Here is an 18,564-nt window from a genome sequence, read left to right on the forward strand (position 1 = left end):
ATACCCCTCTGAGTTCAGTGACCACAGCCCAGCTCCTCTGCATGGCCCTGACCAAATACTTCCTCTGAGTGTAACTCCAGTCTGCTTCCATTAGAATCACAACCCCATCCCCATCTTCGTCCACATTTGTCACTAGTTACAGTCATCATTGTTCCCTGATGCTTGACTTATCTATGTTCCCTGTCCCATACAGCTCCTATGCTTCCTGCCTGCCCTGCCCAGTTTCCAGTCCAGAACCCACCCATGGTGTCAGCCACTCTCTTGCCAACATCCCCAACTCAAATCCTTCCACCTTACCCTTCTGATAAAACCTGAACCCTGTGCCACTTCCATTCTTAGCCTTTTCTGCTGAGCATTGTGGAAGACAAAGATAATCACACAAGCCTGCAAATTGGAACCTTGATGAATTTCCAACATTCAGCTCTATGCAGAGCTATGGCATGGCCCAGAACTAGCACTATTCTCTCCACTTGGCTCCCTGTCCTGTTGTTCACAGTGACCTTTACTGAACATTCCTACTCCCTGTCTCAGCAGGTGATCTTAAATACTACCTCCAGAGAAAAGTTACACCACAAGCAAACGTCCTCAAAATGTCCTCAGGCTTCTGCAAACCTGCAAAAGGATTTGTACCTGAACATAACTTTCTTCTTTTCCTTTGCATCCGGGCCTGCCCCACCTCCTGTGCTTTGGACTTCATTCCCTCCTGCTTCCTCAGCACTCTGGCTCTATCCTCCTTTTGTCTTGAATCTTCAACTTCTCCTTCAATCCTGCCTCCTTTCCCTCCATGTTTAAAGATTCTGAAGTCATTCCCACCCTGAAAAATAAAAATAAATGGAAAACAATCTCCCTTGGGTCCACATCTCCCTTCTAGCTATCGGTCCCACCCTTCCACCCCTATGCCTCATCAATATTCTGTTAATAGTGCTTTTTGACTCTTTGCTTCTACATCCTCATTTTCACCCACTCTTAGGTCTCTGCAATCCTTCACCCCACAGTGCTCTTGTCAAGGCCAACAAAGACCAACTGGTGACTATAACCTATACGTAATTTTCAGCCCTTATCTCTTTGACCTTTTGGTGGTATTAGTCTCTTTACAAAACTTATGGCCTCCTTTGGATGCCAGTTCATCATATTTTCCTGGATCTCCACATAACTTGCTCGCTACTTCTACTCAATCTCTTTTTTGGGGGGAGAACTTGTCTCTGAAGGTGGTCCTTTAAACGAGTGGTTCTCAAAAATGTTCCCATGCATTCAAATCACCTGGAAAGCTTGTTAAAACAGAGACTCCTGGGCCCTACCCCTAGAAGTTCTGACTCAGGAGGTCTTGGGTGGGTCCTGAATTTACATCTCTATTAAGTTCCCAGGTGATGTTCATGCTGCTAGTCCAGGGACCACCCTTAGAAACCCACTGCTGTAGGTGCCAGTGGCCTACGGTGTTTGGTTTAAGCTTTCTTCTCTTCTCTACACCAGTGATTCTTGACGCAGTGTAGACTTTAGCCCAGACGTTAGTCATGAGCATCAACCTATATTTCCAACCACCCACTAGACACCTACTCTCCAGTGGCTCACAGAACCCTCACATTCAACATGGTCATTTGAGCCCGTTTCCTACCTGCTTTCCTTTGGGCTTTGCTGTTTCCAAGGAGGGCACCACCATCCCCCTAGCTGCCCAAGCTAGGAAACTGGTAGATAGATTTTACTCTTCAGTGCTCTACTAGTTTCCTGTGGCTGCTGCAACAAATTTCCACAATGTGGTAGTTTAGAACAATAGAAAATTTTTCCGTCATAATTTGGAAGCCAGAAGTCCAAAATCTGGTTTCACTGAGCTGAAACCAAGATGTCTGCAGGGTCATGCTTCCTCTGGAGGCTCTAGGGGAAAACCTGTTTCTTGACTCTTTCAGCTTCTGGTCAACATTCCTTAGCTCGTGGACACATCTCTCTGATCTCTGCTCCTTGGTCCCACTGCCTTCTCTGTGTCAAATTTCCCTCTGCCTCTTGCTTATAAGGACACTTGTGATTGCATTTAGGACCCAACCGATAATCTAGGATAATCTCCCATTTTAAAATCCTTAACTCAATCACATCTGCAAAGGTTTTGCTATATAAGGTTATAGGTTCCAGAGGTTAGGACTTGGTATCATTGTGGGTCATTATCCAGCCTACTACAAGCTCCCTCACCTGCATGCCTCCATCACTGATTAATATCCAAATCCTGCCCATCCTACTTCCTAGGTGTCTCTTAAGCCACTGTACTTCCCGGTCTAATTATATAGTAATCCCTTCACTAATGTTCTGTCTGCCATCTTGTTATCCTCCAGCCCTTTTCCATAAGGTAAATTATTACCCCAGATAGTGACACTGTTCCCCTGCTTTACCTCCTTCAGCAGCTTCAGGACCCCATTCTGGCCCATACCCACTTCCCAGCCCAACTTGGGCCCTTCTTTCACTGCTCATCTGTTCTAGTCCCTGATCTCAGAGCCCTATATATGCTTTCCTCTGCCTGGGACAGCCTTCATACTGCACAGCCCCATACTAAGTCCCTGGGACAGGTTTCCCTGGCTACCCATGCTTTCTCAATTGTAGACCTGGCACAGGTCAGTTGTAACTATGGTTTAATTTTCTGTTTCCCAACTAGACTGTAGGCTTGGTGGGGGGGGGGGGAAGGCTTATGTTGGTATTGTTCTCCTCTTTCTTGATGTCTCACATAGTGCCCATCTTAGAGTAGGCATCACGCAGTAAGTATTGGGTTGAATTGCCATGGCCCGTCCCCCAGCCTATTGCCCTTAGGGTCTCAGGGACACCATTTGGACTATTTAGACATCACTAGTACACAGTAAAAAATCAGCTCCTTTTCCTAGAAGCCCCAGGTGCATGGTTCTTCACATCCCTGGTGGGGCTCACCTGTGTATTCTCTCCATCGCATGGTTTTGGGAGAAATCAAATTGGCATGATGTTGGTTTCCTCTGATTGGCTGGAGAATATCCCACATCTATTCCAAGCCCTGCATTTGGTTCCCACGCTCCCCACTCAAAGTCCTTGAGTGGGGCCAGACCCTATAAAATCCATAACCATTAACCCAGACCACCTTGTACCTATAAGATTCAGACTGTATGCCCCTGGTAGCTTCCTGCCTGCTGCCTTTCCACACACTAACTACTACATGCAGGCAGGGGTCAGGGGCATGGGGAGGTCTTTGATAACAAATCAATCTAGTTATAGGTAATTAGAGAACCGTCAGGCCATCTCACTGATACAGCATAAGGCGATCATGTAGATAAAAAGCCCTGGGCGTAGTAAAGTCCCAGATGTTCTCACCTCTTGCTCAGCTGAACTTCTTTTTCCCATCCATTGTCTCCTTGCAGCTCTTTCAACTTGAACTCCTATTTCCAGCTCCTTGCCCTCTGCACTGATCTCAGAGTTTAGGATTTATCCTCTGCCTCTTGCTAGCCTGGATATGGTATCAAGCATGCAGTGCCTAGAGCTTCATCATCCTACCAGCCTGCCCTTCTTTAGTCCTGCAAAATGGAGATGGGGAAAGTGTGTGTGTGTGTGTGTGGGTATGTGTGTGTGTGGTGTGACAGAGCTGTTCAATGATTTTTTTCTTCTTACTTGTTGGTCTGCAAGACTTCTCTCTCATTTGCCCACTCCTGCATCCAGGACTATTGACATAAAGACCCTTCTTATCTACTTCCCTGGCTCATTGCCCTACATGTTCCTCCACCCATACCATGTTTCAGGACTCTGTGCTTGTCCTGTGCTGTTCCTGTACCTGGCATGCTAATCCCATCTTCTCTGTCTTGCAAATTCCTGCCCATCCATCAGGAACCAGCCCCAATGCCCCTTCCCTTCTGAAGCTTCTACACTGCCACAAGGCAGAGCTAGGCATCCCTTGTGCACTCATGACACCCCATACTGATCTCTATTAGAGCATTTGTCATATTGCACGGCCATGCTTCATTTACAGGTCTCTCCTCCTGACTAAAATGTGAGCTTGTTCACTAGGTCTCATTCATCTCTGGATTGCTTATGCCCAACCCATGACTGGTTCTCTGCATTTGTTACAATAATGTGTGGACTGAGAGAAGTCCCCATCCAGCAAGTCTTGCTCAGCCTCAGGCAAGTGGGGTAAGTGGCCCTTGGAGAATCAGTGACAGTGGCTCCCCTCCCCAGTCATCCTCTGGCTGCTCCCACTTCTTTTGTGATTTAATTGGGATTTGGCACTTCAGACTCTTGGCTCACCCCTTTAGAAAGAGAGTCATCAGCGGTGAAAGCTCTCCACATCGACTCACACCTACAGGGCTTGCTGAAATGACGTCCCTGCACTTCCTGGCCTCTCCAGCACCTGAGCAAGCTGCCCAGGGACCCCACTATAGGTTAGATTGGCGGGCAAAGTGGTTTAGAGAAGTCCCTGCACCTGGCAGGGCATTATCTCAGCTACGTGGGAGCTTAGAAAATTAATGAAAAGGGAGGGAAGTCACTGGGATTTTAGACTTGCAATCAGGGGCTCTGTGACCCCTGAAGCTGGCAGTATTAAGGGAGCTAATGTGCCGACTGCGGGAGCTCAGCTGGTCTCCGTTTGCTGGTCTCCTCATCGCAGGGGGAGCTGGGCACTCTTTCCTTGTGCCAGACAATGAGATGCTGGCGGAGAGGCAGCAGGCACAGTGCTGCAAATGCCAAGCAGGGGCAGCTGTGCCAAGATTTGGAGGAGCAGATGATTCCCCGGCAGCCCAAGAGGTTTAACCCATCCGCTGCCCTCATTGATTCAAAGGGAAATCTGGAAGGAAAACAGTGTTGGTTGGGCACCAACTATATGCCCAATTCTTTATCTGGTTTATTCCATTCAATCTGTCCAACAAATCTGGGGCCTCTGCCTTACCATCCCATCAAACAGAGGAGAAACCCAGGGCTCCTGAAGGTAAGTCACTTCTCACAGAAGGTCCACCTCTTAAGTTCTACAAGCTGTGTCTTGCACAAGGGTGCTTGGCCACCTGGACAAATGGGGGTTGAAATCTAGCCACCCTCTGGTTGTCAAGCTGTGCCCAGAGGTGCATTTACTAATTTACAAAGGTCTCCCAGACAGTGGCCACTATCCTGTTTCACAGGTAGAACTCAGGTTACACTTGGGTTGGTCCAAATCCTCAACTGGTATTCTGTATCCCCAAGGAGGTCCAAACTCAGGTTTGGGCAAAACAAACAGAAAGTAGGGGGAGACTCAATGCTGGAAGGAATGGGGATCCGGTGACCGCGTTTCTTCGTACCATCTTATCACTTCTAATCGTGATCATCATTTGTCTGTGGGTCCCTCAGCTGCTTCTCATTTCTTAGTCTAAGCTGCTTTGGGCTGCAATTGGGTATAGTAAGGAGACAGGGACACATATCTTTGCTTTTTTTTTTAAATCGGTCAATACCAACACTCCTTTAGTACTAGAGTTGTTCTGGGCATAAGGCAGCTACCTTGATTGGTTTGCTCACAGCTGATCCAGATGGGCTTGGAGGTCAGCATCTTGATGGGATTGCTGTATATAATACAGTCAAGCCAGCTCAAGCACATCCCAAATGCTGATCTCGTTCCCACCTTCCCACTGCCTCAGCCTCCATCTCCACGTTCTCCAGCCTATCCCACAGACCTCTGAAAGATGGAGATTTCACAAATCAGTTCATCCATTATTATTATTATTATTTTTACCAACTCAAAAGCTTTAAGGGGTTCTATGTTGCTTAGAGGATAAAGTCCTAATTTCATCCAAAAGTGCTTCTCAAAGTGTGGTCCCCAGACCAGCAGCATTGATATCACCTGAGAACTTGTTAGAAATGCAAATGTTCTGGGCTCCACTCCAGACCTATGGAATCAGAAACTCTGGGTGTGCGGTCTGGCAATCTGTGTTGGAACAACACTTGCAACAACCAGTAGTTCTGATTCTTGCTAAAGTTTGAGAACCTCTGGCCTATCCTAAAACCTGACTTGCCATCTCTTTGTTACCTTCCACTCCAACCAAGTTGATCCTCTCCCTGCTCCTGGTAATGGGCTGTTTATTAGCCTCTTTATCTCTGCTCCTATGGTGCCCCTGGCAACAGTAGTAGCTGGTTGTTGCCCCAACCTCCATCCTCCCCTTCTTTGTTACCAATGGATCTATATTATGGAGATATCATTGTGCCTAGCTGACCATTTTTTTCATTGTAACTAAGTGTGCTGCAGAGTTAAATTCTAGCTAATGATTTTAAGTGGAGTGTCCTGAGAAGGAAGGACAGACAGCTGGAGTAAGCCCCCTTTTGTCTTTCTACCTTTTCTTCTTCCTCCTGACTGTTGCCTGGAATATGGATATAATGGGTGGAGCTCTTGCAGCCTTCAAGGACCTTTGGGATAACCTTGACAGGGAGGTTACACACAGCCAAGCAGAAACAGAAAAAAAGCAAGGGTCCCATGGAGCTATCATGGCAAGCCCTGGAATCTGACCTCTGAGTTTTACAGGAGAGAGAAAATCTCCATGTGTAGAAGCCATGGAAATTAGGTTTCTGTTAATAACAACCTGAAACAATTTTTAACTCAAAATGCCTTCCAGATTTCTCTTTATTTATACATATCCAACCTGTTCTTTAACCCCTGGTTTGTTACCAGGGGGTTACATGTTAACCATCTAACAAACAGTGGGGCATCTACTCTGTGCCAGGCCCTGGGTAGGTCTTGGAGATCATTACATCATTACATGCTGGCACGATTGTGCACTTGTCTCTCTTGCCTGCCATTCCATGAGCTTGTCTGCCGTTTAAGGGCAGAGCCTCTGACTCTTTCATCTTTGGATCATCAGCCCTTGATGTGGAACCTAATGCTTGAAAGGAGTCTAGTAAAGGTTTGTGGCATGCCACGATTTTACCCTAGAAGGTTCGCCTGAATTCTTTCATCAACATTGATCAAAGGGGAAGTGATGTTTACTAAGCACCTACTACATGCCAGTTACCATGTTAGACAATTTTTCCCACTCATGATTTCACTCTTTCCTCCAGGGCACCCAGTGACATTTAGGTTGTCATCCTCATTGTACATTTGAGGAAACTGAACCTAGTTGAGATGAAAATGACTCGCTGACTTCTAATAACACAGCTGGTAGCTTATAGAAGTGGGACCCTATTGGGATGTTTTTGGTTGTAAGAAATGGAAAATCCAATTTAAACTGGCTTAAATAATAAAGGGAACTGATTGACTTCCAAAACCTAAAACCTTCAGGAGTAGAGCTGGTGTTAGGCAAGAGTAGTCCTATATGGTTCCTTCCTCCACAATCCACAAAATTCCTGAAGTTCACTCTGATTGAACTAACCTCACTTCCTTGCCCACTCCTGAGTCATTTGCAGGGTTGATGACAATGGGGTATCTTAGGCTTGCACTAACCTTTATGGCTTCCAGGCAAGTATACCGAGGCTTCTAGGCAATAGTCCACCTTTTTTTTTTGTTCATCCCATGCTCCATCCCACACTGCAAAGGGCTCACACGCATGTTGGACAGCTCTGCTCTAGTGTCCAAATTCCACATATGGTCTAGGTATGTGCCCACTGCCAGCACAATCTGCCTGTGGGAGGAAGAATTGGGAAAGAGGCTGGTGCAGGCCTAGGGAGTGGAGTTTGGGTGTGGTTAGTGAGTGTGTGGTCTCTTATGGGAGGTATAGACTTCTTGTGGGTCTGTCCCCTCAGTCACTCAGACTCTCATCTTATAGTGAAATGCATACTTGAAGCAGGTGTCAGAGCTAGACTTTCTGAACCATGGGATCCAGGGAAGGGGCCCTGTTGCCTGATTGTGGTTCTGGATTTTGTGATTAGCCTCAGCAAATGGGGTCCATCTCCAGAGATGAAAGTACTATCACGCCCTCTCAAACCCCAGGCCTGAGTAAAGTGGAGTTCAGGATAGAGTATGGGCTATGAGTATGAAGGGTGGGTGCTGACGGGGCAACCACCAACTACTCCGACAGTGGCCTGGGCCTGACTGCCTACAATGTGCATGCTTTTCCTGCTAAACCATCCTGCCTATCAGCTCGGAAGAGCTTGCAGACAGCATTTTGTTCATCACTGAGTTCCCATTACCAATTGCAGAGCCTGGCCCAGAGCGGGTGCTCAATGTATATTTATGAAATGCTGAATGAATGAATGAATGAATGAATGAAAAGGCTACCTATTATCTTCCTCACTCATGGCTTTTCTCATGTGTATCTTGCACACAATCTAAATCTTCTTGCCTTTGGCCACGTCAGGTAAACATTCTAGTTGCCCCAAGTTAAGCCCCTGAGACTCCATCCTAAGGTTAGGGCTGGGGGGTGGTGCTGGTTAGGTTCCCTTACTCAGAAGAGGTGGCATGAATCAAAGCTGGACCCACAGTTCAAAGTGGGAACTTAGTGTCTGCCATACACGTTATGTCCTTAGATGCTGAGGGTATGAGTGTAGGGTGTGCTTTGCCGTCTGTTTTCTAGACTTCAAGATGTTGACATAAGAATTTCATTACATCAGAAATATAATTCAGCCAGACATCATGAAGCATTTTGCTTTTGTCTAATTTACCATTATTAATGGCCATCCATGGAAATAACTACATACACTTTGCTGCTCAAAATAGCCAGCCCTGTCTTCACTCCTGTCTCTACAATCAACAAGGGTCAGCCCTGTGCTCCTTGCATACAGCAGCTCCTGGCAGTGCCTTCTCAGAAAGGGAATTTTCCTGTCCCTGTGATGAGAACAAAATGTATTTTACCTCCTGCCTTCGAGAGATAACACCACATTTTCTGAGACATGAGTTTTGACCTGTGATAATGGCCATCCTCAGATGATGGCCTGTCTCTGGACAGCTGGGTCCAGAGCTCTGCTGAAACAATTGTACAAAACACACTGAATGGGAAGCTGCTCTGCAGATGGACTCAATCTGATAATTTTACACTCTCAGTAAGTGATTTGAATCAGCACATGCCTAACCCCAAAAGGTGTGATATAATCCAAGTATCCCAAAGCCCTCATATAGGTTCTGGGGGTGGGGGAACACATGTTTCACTTGACTTGTTCTTGACTTGAATCCTCTCCGTGCTCACTCCATCCACCAGTTCCTCTGGAATCAGAAGACTGGTATAAACTCTCTGGGGTATAGGTTGGAGGACTGTAAGTACAAGAGCTGCATTCCAAATAATTCCTCTGTGTCACTGGCCCACAGAAAGTTATAAATAAAAGGTAGTAAGTCTCATGGGACCATAAATTCATATCTACAATATTGCCTCTTATTTCTCCAGCACTGGCACAGTGGTGGGTGTTATCAGGCTTTTAATTAGTAAGGAATGAATGATTGATTGATTGATTGAATGGAATTTACTATCCCTGGATTCAGTAGGTGTAACCTAACTTTCTCTAGGGTTGATTTCTTCATTATACTGTAGCCTACTCAGAAGGTACAGTACTAACTACTCTCCCTTATGGTTCAAGGGTGTCTCAGCTTCAGAGAATTGTCAGTCATGACATGTTCAATATTGTCTGGTTTAAGGGATTTACCTGTTTCCGGCCCTGGTATGGAAATAAGCACTGTAAGCTGAGCTGGAATGTCTGATGTGCAGCTGTACACAGTGCTGATCTTTGTTCTGTTCTCGTCATTGCTACAGTGGCCAGAGCTGATTGGGAAAAGAGGTGATAAAAGTGAGGGTCCAGAAAATCAAGGCCTAACTTAAGCATTGTGCTTAGAACAAATATTCTTTAATTTATTTTGAGACCCAGTTCACAAAATGCTATTTACAGTTTTCAGTTTCAAAAATGAAGGGGGCAAAAATCAAATCTTGATTGCCATGTCTTACCAGTGAAGAGTAGTAACTTACAGAAGTTACAAAGGACTATTTAATAATCTTCTGACCGATAGCTGAGACTTGGTTAAGGGTGTTTTGAATGTGACAGAATCTGAAGAAGGAGGCAAGGAAATTATTGGAGAAGTACTTTTTTTTTTTTATGGAGAGATAGCGAGAGAGAGCACAAGCAGGGAGGAGAGGAAGAAGCAGTTTCCCTGTGAGCAGGTAACCCGATGTGGGGCTCGATTCCAGGACCCTGAGATCATGACCTGAGCCAAAGGCAGACACTTAATCGACTGAGCCATCCAGGTGCCTCAGAAATACTATTCTTGAGTTTAGATGCCCTCTGATCAAGCATTGTGGGTAGGGTGAATAATAGTTGCTCAAATAAGTTTGTGTCCTAATCCCTGGAGCCTGTGAATGTTACCTTCCATGGCAAAAGGGACTTTGTAGCTGTGATCAAGTTGAAGATCTTGAACTGGGGAGATCATCCTGGATGACCTGGGCGGTCCTGACCTAATCACAATGGTCCTCTTATAAGAGGGATGCAGGAAGAGCTAGTCAGAAAAGAAGGTGACATTATGATGGGAGCAGAGACTGGAGTGGTGTCCTTTGAAGATGTAACAAGGAGCCACAAGCCAGAGATTCCAGGTGGCAACTAGACACTGAAAAGAGCAATGAAACAGATTCTCCTTTCAAAAACTCCATGAGTAACTGGTCCTGCAGATACTTGGATTTTAGTCCAGTAAGACCGATTTCAGACTTTTGACCTCCAGGGCTATAAGAGAATACATTTGTGTTATTTTAAGTCACAGAGACTGTGTTAACTTGTTATAGCAGCAATAGTAAACTAATACAAATATCAACCATCAACCTTGCATTTGCTACTGATCTTATAATGAATAATTTCTTGTGGGTCTGATCTCCTACCAGTGGAGGACATACCAGTGAGGAAGGTTCATTTGCATCAAAGTAACTCACTGTAGAACATGTTAATGATGTATCATGAAGTGTGAGGGGATTTGAGAGAGGCCAATTCCACGTTACCAGTTTGCAGAGCCATTTTGCATTCCAGGAACTTGAGGAATGAATCTCAGATTTGGCGGAGTGATAGCCAAGGGTAGCTTCCACTTCCAAAGAAAGGGTTAGGAAATAGAAATGTGTTCCATGGAAAATGATCTTCTCAGTTTGGAACCTTTCTAAACTGTTCACCATAGGCCTTTCAATAGGTCATTTTCAGTTTCAATGGCTCTGTTTTCTTAGAGTGGTTAACAGTATGGACTTTCAGGTTGGAGACACTGGGGTTCAAACCTTAGCTCCACAGCTCTCCAGCTTTGTGACATGGGACTAGTTAATTAATGTCAATATTCTCATTTGTAAAATAGGGCTAATAAAACTGACTTTATAAAGTTATTTTGCAGATTAAATAAAATACTACATGTAAATAGGTTAGCCTGTGGCTTGGTATATAACAATCACTCAATAAATGGGTACTAATATTATTTACTCACCCATAGAAGAACCATGACAATCATCTACATGAATGTCACAAGGGACAATAGAAATCCATCTTGGGAAGCACTGTCATCTTTGGATCAGTGTATTAGGGTACTGCAGAGAAATAGAACCCATAGGATATATATATGTATATATATCAAGAGATTTATTATAAGGATTTATTATAAGGAATTAGTTCACATGATTATGGAGGCTGAGAAGTCCCAAATCTGCAATCAATAAGTTGAAGGCCCAGGAGAGCCAATATATGGTTCCAGTCTCAGTCCAAAACCTGAGAACCAAGAAAGCTGATGGTATAAATTCTAGCCCAAAAGTCAGCAAGATCAATAACCAAGCAGAGCTAATTTTTCAATTTGGGTCCAAAGACTGGAAAAGACTTGTGTCTCAGCTCAGTCGGGCAGGAGGAGTTCCCTCTTGCTCAGCCTTTTTGCTCTATTGGTCTTCAACTGATTGGATGAGGCTCACCCATGTTGGAGAGGGCAGTCTGCTTTACTCAGTCTAGCAATTCAAATGTTAATTTCATTCAGAAACACTCTCACAGACACACCTAAAATAATATTTGACCAAATATCTGGTTGGCACATAAAATGAACACCTCACAATCAGCCAACAAATAAAAATAAATGGGCAAATTCTTGATACAACGTCACAGCTTGGATTAGACAATAGAAGTGTGTGGTGTGTCATGCTCTCTCTTCTTTGACTTCCCAGTAGTGGGGGAACATGTTGAGTGAAGTCTCTATTAGTCTAGACCCCCGACTGTGTACAGTGAGCAGAATTCTTTGCTGACCTGCAATGGACATGGAGCCACATAGCAAGAGAGAGAGTCCTCAAGGCTTTCTGGAGCACCAGCCTGATATTTAACAGCATAAATTAGTCCTCCAATTGGATAACTCCAAAGGCCATCCTAAATTTAACATGTTCATGTGTCCAAAACCAAATTCTTACTTCTCTGCCTCCTCAAACCTGCTCCTCTCCAGTCTTGTCCATCTCAGTATGTGGCATCATCATCCCTGCAATTGTTAAGGCCAAAACCTAAGATTCTTCCTGGATTCTTTCCTATAATCCCCACATCTTTTCATCAGTAAATCAGCTCTATTTCCAAAATATGCTTCCCTCTGTTACCAATAGTATTACCCTAATCCAGGCTGGGAGCAATGCAATTCTTAACTCACTTTGCTTTTCTACCTGTTGTTTTAAAACCCATCCTCTGCACAGCAGCCAGAGTGAAATTTTAAAAACATAAAGTGTATTTTGTCATTCTCCTGCTTAAAACCAAATCATTAATTCACTAAAAAAATTTTACTGAGCACTTATTAAGCAAGGCACTGTTTCTGCACTTTGGGCATATAGCAATAATTAAAGATCCTTACCTCCTGGTAAATAGACAAGCTCTTGAACTGCTCTATGTTATAGGAGGATAGAAGAGTGCAGGTGCAGATTGGTGGTGGATTTAGGAATGGCAAGATGAGGACCCTCTCTTGGAAAGCTATGTTCTTTCAGAGAAATAGAAAGCACCCTCATTAGCTGAAAGTGAGGCAGAGGGAAAGATGTAGGTGGTTTAAGGTGAGAAGACAAGGTATGGAATGGTTGTCTTGAGGAGAGGGATGACGAGTTGACTAAGGAACTGGGGTAGGGAAACCAGTAGTGTTGACGGTTCCCTTGAGGTTATGAGCATAACTTTAACGTCAAACAAGTCTTCCTGAGTGTTTCTCTCCAGTTACACTCAGCAACCCCAAGGAAAACATGATGTTTTTAAGCAGGGTTGGAATTTGCTAGATAAGTGCAATGGCAGAAAGAAGGGAAGGGGGTTGAAGATGTATAAAAGGAAGTTTTACTAGTGATAGGCCATTGATGTAAGCTGAGAAAGAAGGAGAGTAAGAACTTCAAATAGTGGATAGCAAGAGAGTGGGGTTGGAGGCTCTTTTGTGACCAAAGAAGAGTTGGAATTGGAGTATTAGGAGGAGTAATGGCAGGAATGGTGGTGGTGGGTAATTTCCCATAAAGAACAATCCAGATCATTATTCGTCTCCTGACTTCCTCTCCAAACTCTACCTCCTCCCACACTGCAGCTTAGTCCTTAGCTCAGCCACACCAGACTCTTCCTTCAACCTGCCTGACCCTCTTCCCCCATTGTTTTCTTTTTTTTTTTTTTTTGCCCTCCCCGTTCTGTCTGCCTGGAAAACTCTTCCCCACTGAAGAGTCCTTTGGCTGGCTCCATCTTATCATTCAAGCCTTCCCTGACCTCCTACCTAAAATAGTGACCCACTCCATCACTGAGGTTACTCTTGATCATATCAGCTACATAGTACTCACCTAAACCTGAAATTGTTCATCTGTTGACTTGTTTATTGTCAGTCTGCCCCTCCATCTGGAAGGCAAGCTGCATGAGGGCAGGGACCTTGTGTGTCTTGTTCTCTGTTGATGTCCAGCACCCAGAACAGTGCCAGAACAGGGGAGGACCCCAATGAGGAGTGGAATAAATAGACAAAGGCATGAATTAATAGATTTTTAAAACAAACTTTCCCTTTATCACCTTAAAAATTATTGATCCACAGACTTTTTTTCCTAAGCAAGTCCAGTATTTTTGTTGAAATCACTTGGAAATCCTTTCCAGTAGAAGGAGTAGGTCTCAACTGGGGGCAGTTTTGTCCTCCAGAGACATTTGGCAATGTCTGTTGCCTTTTTGGTTTTTTGATTACTCTTGGCATTAGTAGATAGAGATATGGATACTGTGAAACATCTGCAATGCTAAGGACAGCCCTTGACAATAAGAAATTATCTGGCTCCAAATGTTAATAATATCAAGGTTGAGAACACTGCAGGAGGCTAAGAGTCATCACTCCTTGAGAACTGTGGACCAGACCAAGCCCAGTGTGAAGTGTGAAGGTAACTCCAAGGCACCCTGGAGAAGTGGATCTCTCCCATGACCTTGGAACTCTTGTATATGACCTGCCTGTGCAGCATCTCTCTCTCTAGAAAGATACAGTGAGGGAACCATTGTACCGGCAACAGCTAAGATAAATAATCCACAAAATACACCCACTTCTTTCAGGAAAGGACACAACCTGGAGGGCAGACCTACATTTGTAACTGGTTGTTATCTACCCATTGGGGCTCTGGAAGCCTTGAAGTGGACAAACATACAATTATGTGGAAGTGCAAGCATACATTGCAGGCCTTGATGTGTGACCACATCATTGAGGTTTTCTCAACTCTCAAAGCCTTTCCTATTCATCAGGAGAGACCCCATTTACAAAACATTTATTCAAGGCTTAATTACTAATAAATCCCTGCATGAAGCCACTCCATTGAAAGGCTGCACAATAGCTTGGCCTGGTAACCAATGCCCCATTCATGCACTAATCAGTGGAGACAAATGGATGCAAGAGGTGTGGGGAGCAGGCCCATGGACCAGAAGAGAGACTCCCTCTTCCCTTCCCTTTGGGGCTCTTCTCTAATTAGGGCTCTGTTCACATGCTAATCAGTACTGGGATCCCTGAAAGTTAGGGAGGGTACTCTCCTATTGGATCTGTGCTCTTATGTAGGCGGATGCACTAGTTCATGTGGATTTCCTCTACCCTGAAACATCAGCCCTGCTTTTGACCAGCGGTTGTCCTGAGCTCTATTTTTAAATAGGCTGAGCTGCCCTCCACCCACACATCATACATCAGACCCTGGGGCTGGGCACCCTACATGCATTGTTCTATTTAACCCTTATCACAAATGTGGGACATGGTTTTGTCTTATTATCCTGATGATAGAGATGAGGCTCCCTAAGTTCCCCAAATCACAAAGCTAGTAAGCAGAAGGACAGGTCTCCAACTCACCAATGAATTAAGTATTTATTTTATGCATACATGTGCCGGGTACAGGAAATACAGTTTAATAGGGAGGGTGAATATGAAAATAGTTAATTATCACACCTCACGTGGGGGCTCTATTCCAAAACCCAGTGTCTTTCTACTCCCCTGCATTGAGTTATCTTTTATGGGTAATCCAGGTGCAGAATAGTGGTGATGTGGACCAGGGTGTAATGATGAGAAACCATCAGATTCTTGTAAGGAACAATTAATTCCTGTATTATTAAAATTACTCCAAACAAAGACAATAGGAAAAAAGAAATTTATATTCCCATTTCATTTATTAATATAGGTATAAGAAGTCTTACATAAAATATTAGCTAACTGAAACCATAGTGTATTAAAAATAATATATAAGGAACTCTTTGTGGATAAATAAGAAATCTAGCAACCCAAATAGAAAAATAATCAAAGCAATGTGAACATACAATTTGGGGATGAGGAAACCAAACATATCTGAGAAGATGCTTAAATTATTAATAATCAAAGGCAAATTGTAAAATAAGATATTTATATCTAGTAGGCTTGCAAAACTAGAAAGCTGGATAATGCCTAGTGTTGGTGGGGATTTTGGAATGGAAGTTCTTTGGCACTGCTGTCAGGAGGGCAGATGGTGTACATGTGCCAAAGAGCATAGCTGGTTACTTTTATTTTAAGTAGATGCACACAGAATGACTCAGCAATTCCACCTTTCTCTGTGTAGTCCAAAGAAATTCTGACACAGGTCCCCAAGGGGCATGTATAAGACTCTTCATTGCAGCATTGGTTATGGTGCTGGAGACCACCTGGGTGTCCATCTGTCATCCAGAGATTGGATAGGTAAATGTAGAGGGTGCACATAGCAGAGCAGGGGATAGCACTTTAGAGACAACAGATTAGCTGTAGCCATAGCAACAAGGATGAACTTTTAAAAATGTAATTAGTGAGAAAGGTAAGAAGCAGAATGAAATCTATAACTCAATAACATTTATGAGAAAGTTCAAATACGTGTATATAAAACACCGTTTTTGCAAGAACACATATAAACAGAAGCATGTAAATGCACATGGATGGTTTCCATCATGGGAAGGGGACGAGGAGTGGAGGTACAGTGAAGGTTGCAGCAGGAAGTAGATGGCACACCCAAATTAAGATAATTCAGGATAGGTTTGTTCACAAAGGTGTGGGAGGGTACAGGGAAATCATATGAGGTAGTACAGAAACCCAGAGTTAGTGGAACTCGAGCTGTTATTTCAACTCAGCCTGGAGGGACTGGAGGAGGGAGGAGCTACTGAGACTTGGAGGGGAGACATTTGTAAAGGGAGGCTTGCCAGTAGTCTTCAGCAGCTGAAGGACCCAGCTGGCCATGGCAACCCAGTTGGAGAGAAGCAGGGATGCATTACCAGGACCTCATGCTCTTCCCTCCCTGGTGCTCTAGCTGGAGCTTCCCCATTGGCCAGCTCAACAAAAAGCCAAAGGGCACAGGAGGCCATTAGTGCATCCACTCAGGTCTGCCTCTTGGACAGAAGGAAGAATGCCGAAGTGTGCCAGAGGAGTGATTGTGGAGGGACAATGGCAGCCACTTGACTAATGGGCTCTGAGAATAAAGGGAACTTGTTAACAAAACAAACAAATAAATATAAACATGGTGGGGCTTGCAAGAAAAAATGAGCAAGTAAAGACAACTCCCTACCCAGGAGGAATCTGGGTGCTGGCTATAAGGGAAATGAGAAAACGTTTTCACACATTCTTTTTTTTTTTGATTCACAAATAATTATTTCATTCAGTGTCATATACATAAGAGAAAACAATAAATATTCTAGGCCACATTTTTTTCCCACACATTCTTGATATCGTGCATTGTGTGTATTGTGTGTTCAACACAAGTAAATTTAGTTTGTATGTTCATATTTATGATCCTCACTGTAAAGTTGACAAGTTAGCACACAAATTAAACCACCAGTGGTCCCAATAACAGCAAAATTTTTGAAACGTAACCTTTGAATATGCAAGTTTTTATTAGACCTTTTGAGAAACAGGTAACTCTACAGAATTTCTGAATAAACTTGTATGGAATCCTTGATGACCTGAAGCACCCCCTTGGGACCCTAGTGTCTTAGGACTACAGTTTAAAAATTACTTTCTTGAACAAATGCATAGCAGTCTGTGATTATCTAACCCAAATCATCAATCTTTATAATGTGTCCTTTCTTCCAACTCCTGCCTTTGATTAATCCAAATTTCTCCTAATTTCTTTTATTACAGAGTATTAATGTTTAAAATACCATAGTCTATAAGAGTACAATTAAGTGGCCTCTGGAAAATTCCATTCCTTCCTCCACTTGAATGATGAATCCTCCAAGAATGACTTGACCATAGTGTGAGCAGACGGTAGGTCTTTTTCCCCCTGCTTCATACCATAGTTGGATGTTAGCCAGGTCTCTTGTATGCAACACAGAAATTAGCTAGGTGAACCACAGTGAAATCCAGGCTTTGAGATCAGGAGTGACTTTCCATGGTGCCTCAGACAGTGGCGAGGAGCCCCAAAGTAAAATGGATGTTTCCTCAGATACTGGAGGGAGGGGTTCAGCACTCAGTAAAATCAATAAATTAAGAAGTCTAGCTTTGTTCAAGGCTAGAATTTGGCAGCAGATCAGTAAATAGTTCACAGAACTAAATACATTGACTGAATGTCCCATGGAGAGGAAAAGACTGTCCTTAGCAGTGGAAGTTGTAGCACACAGACCTCAGGAGGAAGGGCAGAGGCTTTGCAGGGAGGTGTCAGGTAGACCAGAAGCCCAGCATTGGGTTCTTTGTTGGTAAATAGGAACAGGCTTTAGGCACAAGGATGCTGTGGACAGAGCAGCTTGGTGGAAATGCTAGGACTTCTGAGGCCACAAGTACAAGTCTGGGGCGCCAATAAGAATGGAAAGCAGGTTTGGGAGAGACCTGCTTCCTACCAGATTTGAGTGAGCACCACCACCTTTGTTGGTTGTTGGGATAGTTGAGAAATCTGGGCTTAGGAAGGATTTTCCTTGCTCACAATTCTGTCCAGCTCACTTGATTGATCCATGGTTTTCCATGACAGTCTTTTGTTTTTTCTCTTAATAAGCCTTAAGGTTTGGGTGTCTTTCCACAGCAAGATGGATATGGTTAGAGAGATAGAAACTCTTAGGGGTTCTGCTGGTATGACGACTGAGGGCCCAACAGCACAGAACCCAGGAAGATCTGGGAATATGATGGCCTGACTGTGGAGGCTGGTAGGTTCCCAAGGTACTGTAGGGTTCTGAGGGTGAACGTCCAAGCCCAGCCCAGCTGGTCCTGCCTTCTGGGGCTCTTCTCACTCACCAAGCATGAGCCACTTAAATTGACAGTTAAATGTGTGGATTATATTTAATTGAGCTCTG

The sequence above is a fragment of the Neomonachus schauinslandi genome, chromosome 9 (genome assembly GCF_002201575.2).
Source record: "Neomonachus schauinslandi chromosome 9, ASM220157v2, whole genome shotgun sequence".
Classification (NCBI taxonomy): Eukaryota; Metazoa; Chordata; class Mammalia; order Carnivora; family Phocidae; genus Neomonachus; species Neomonachus schauinslandi.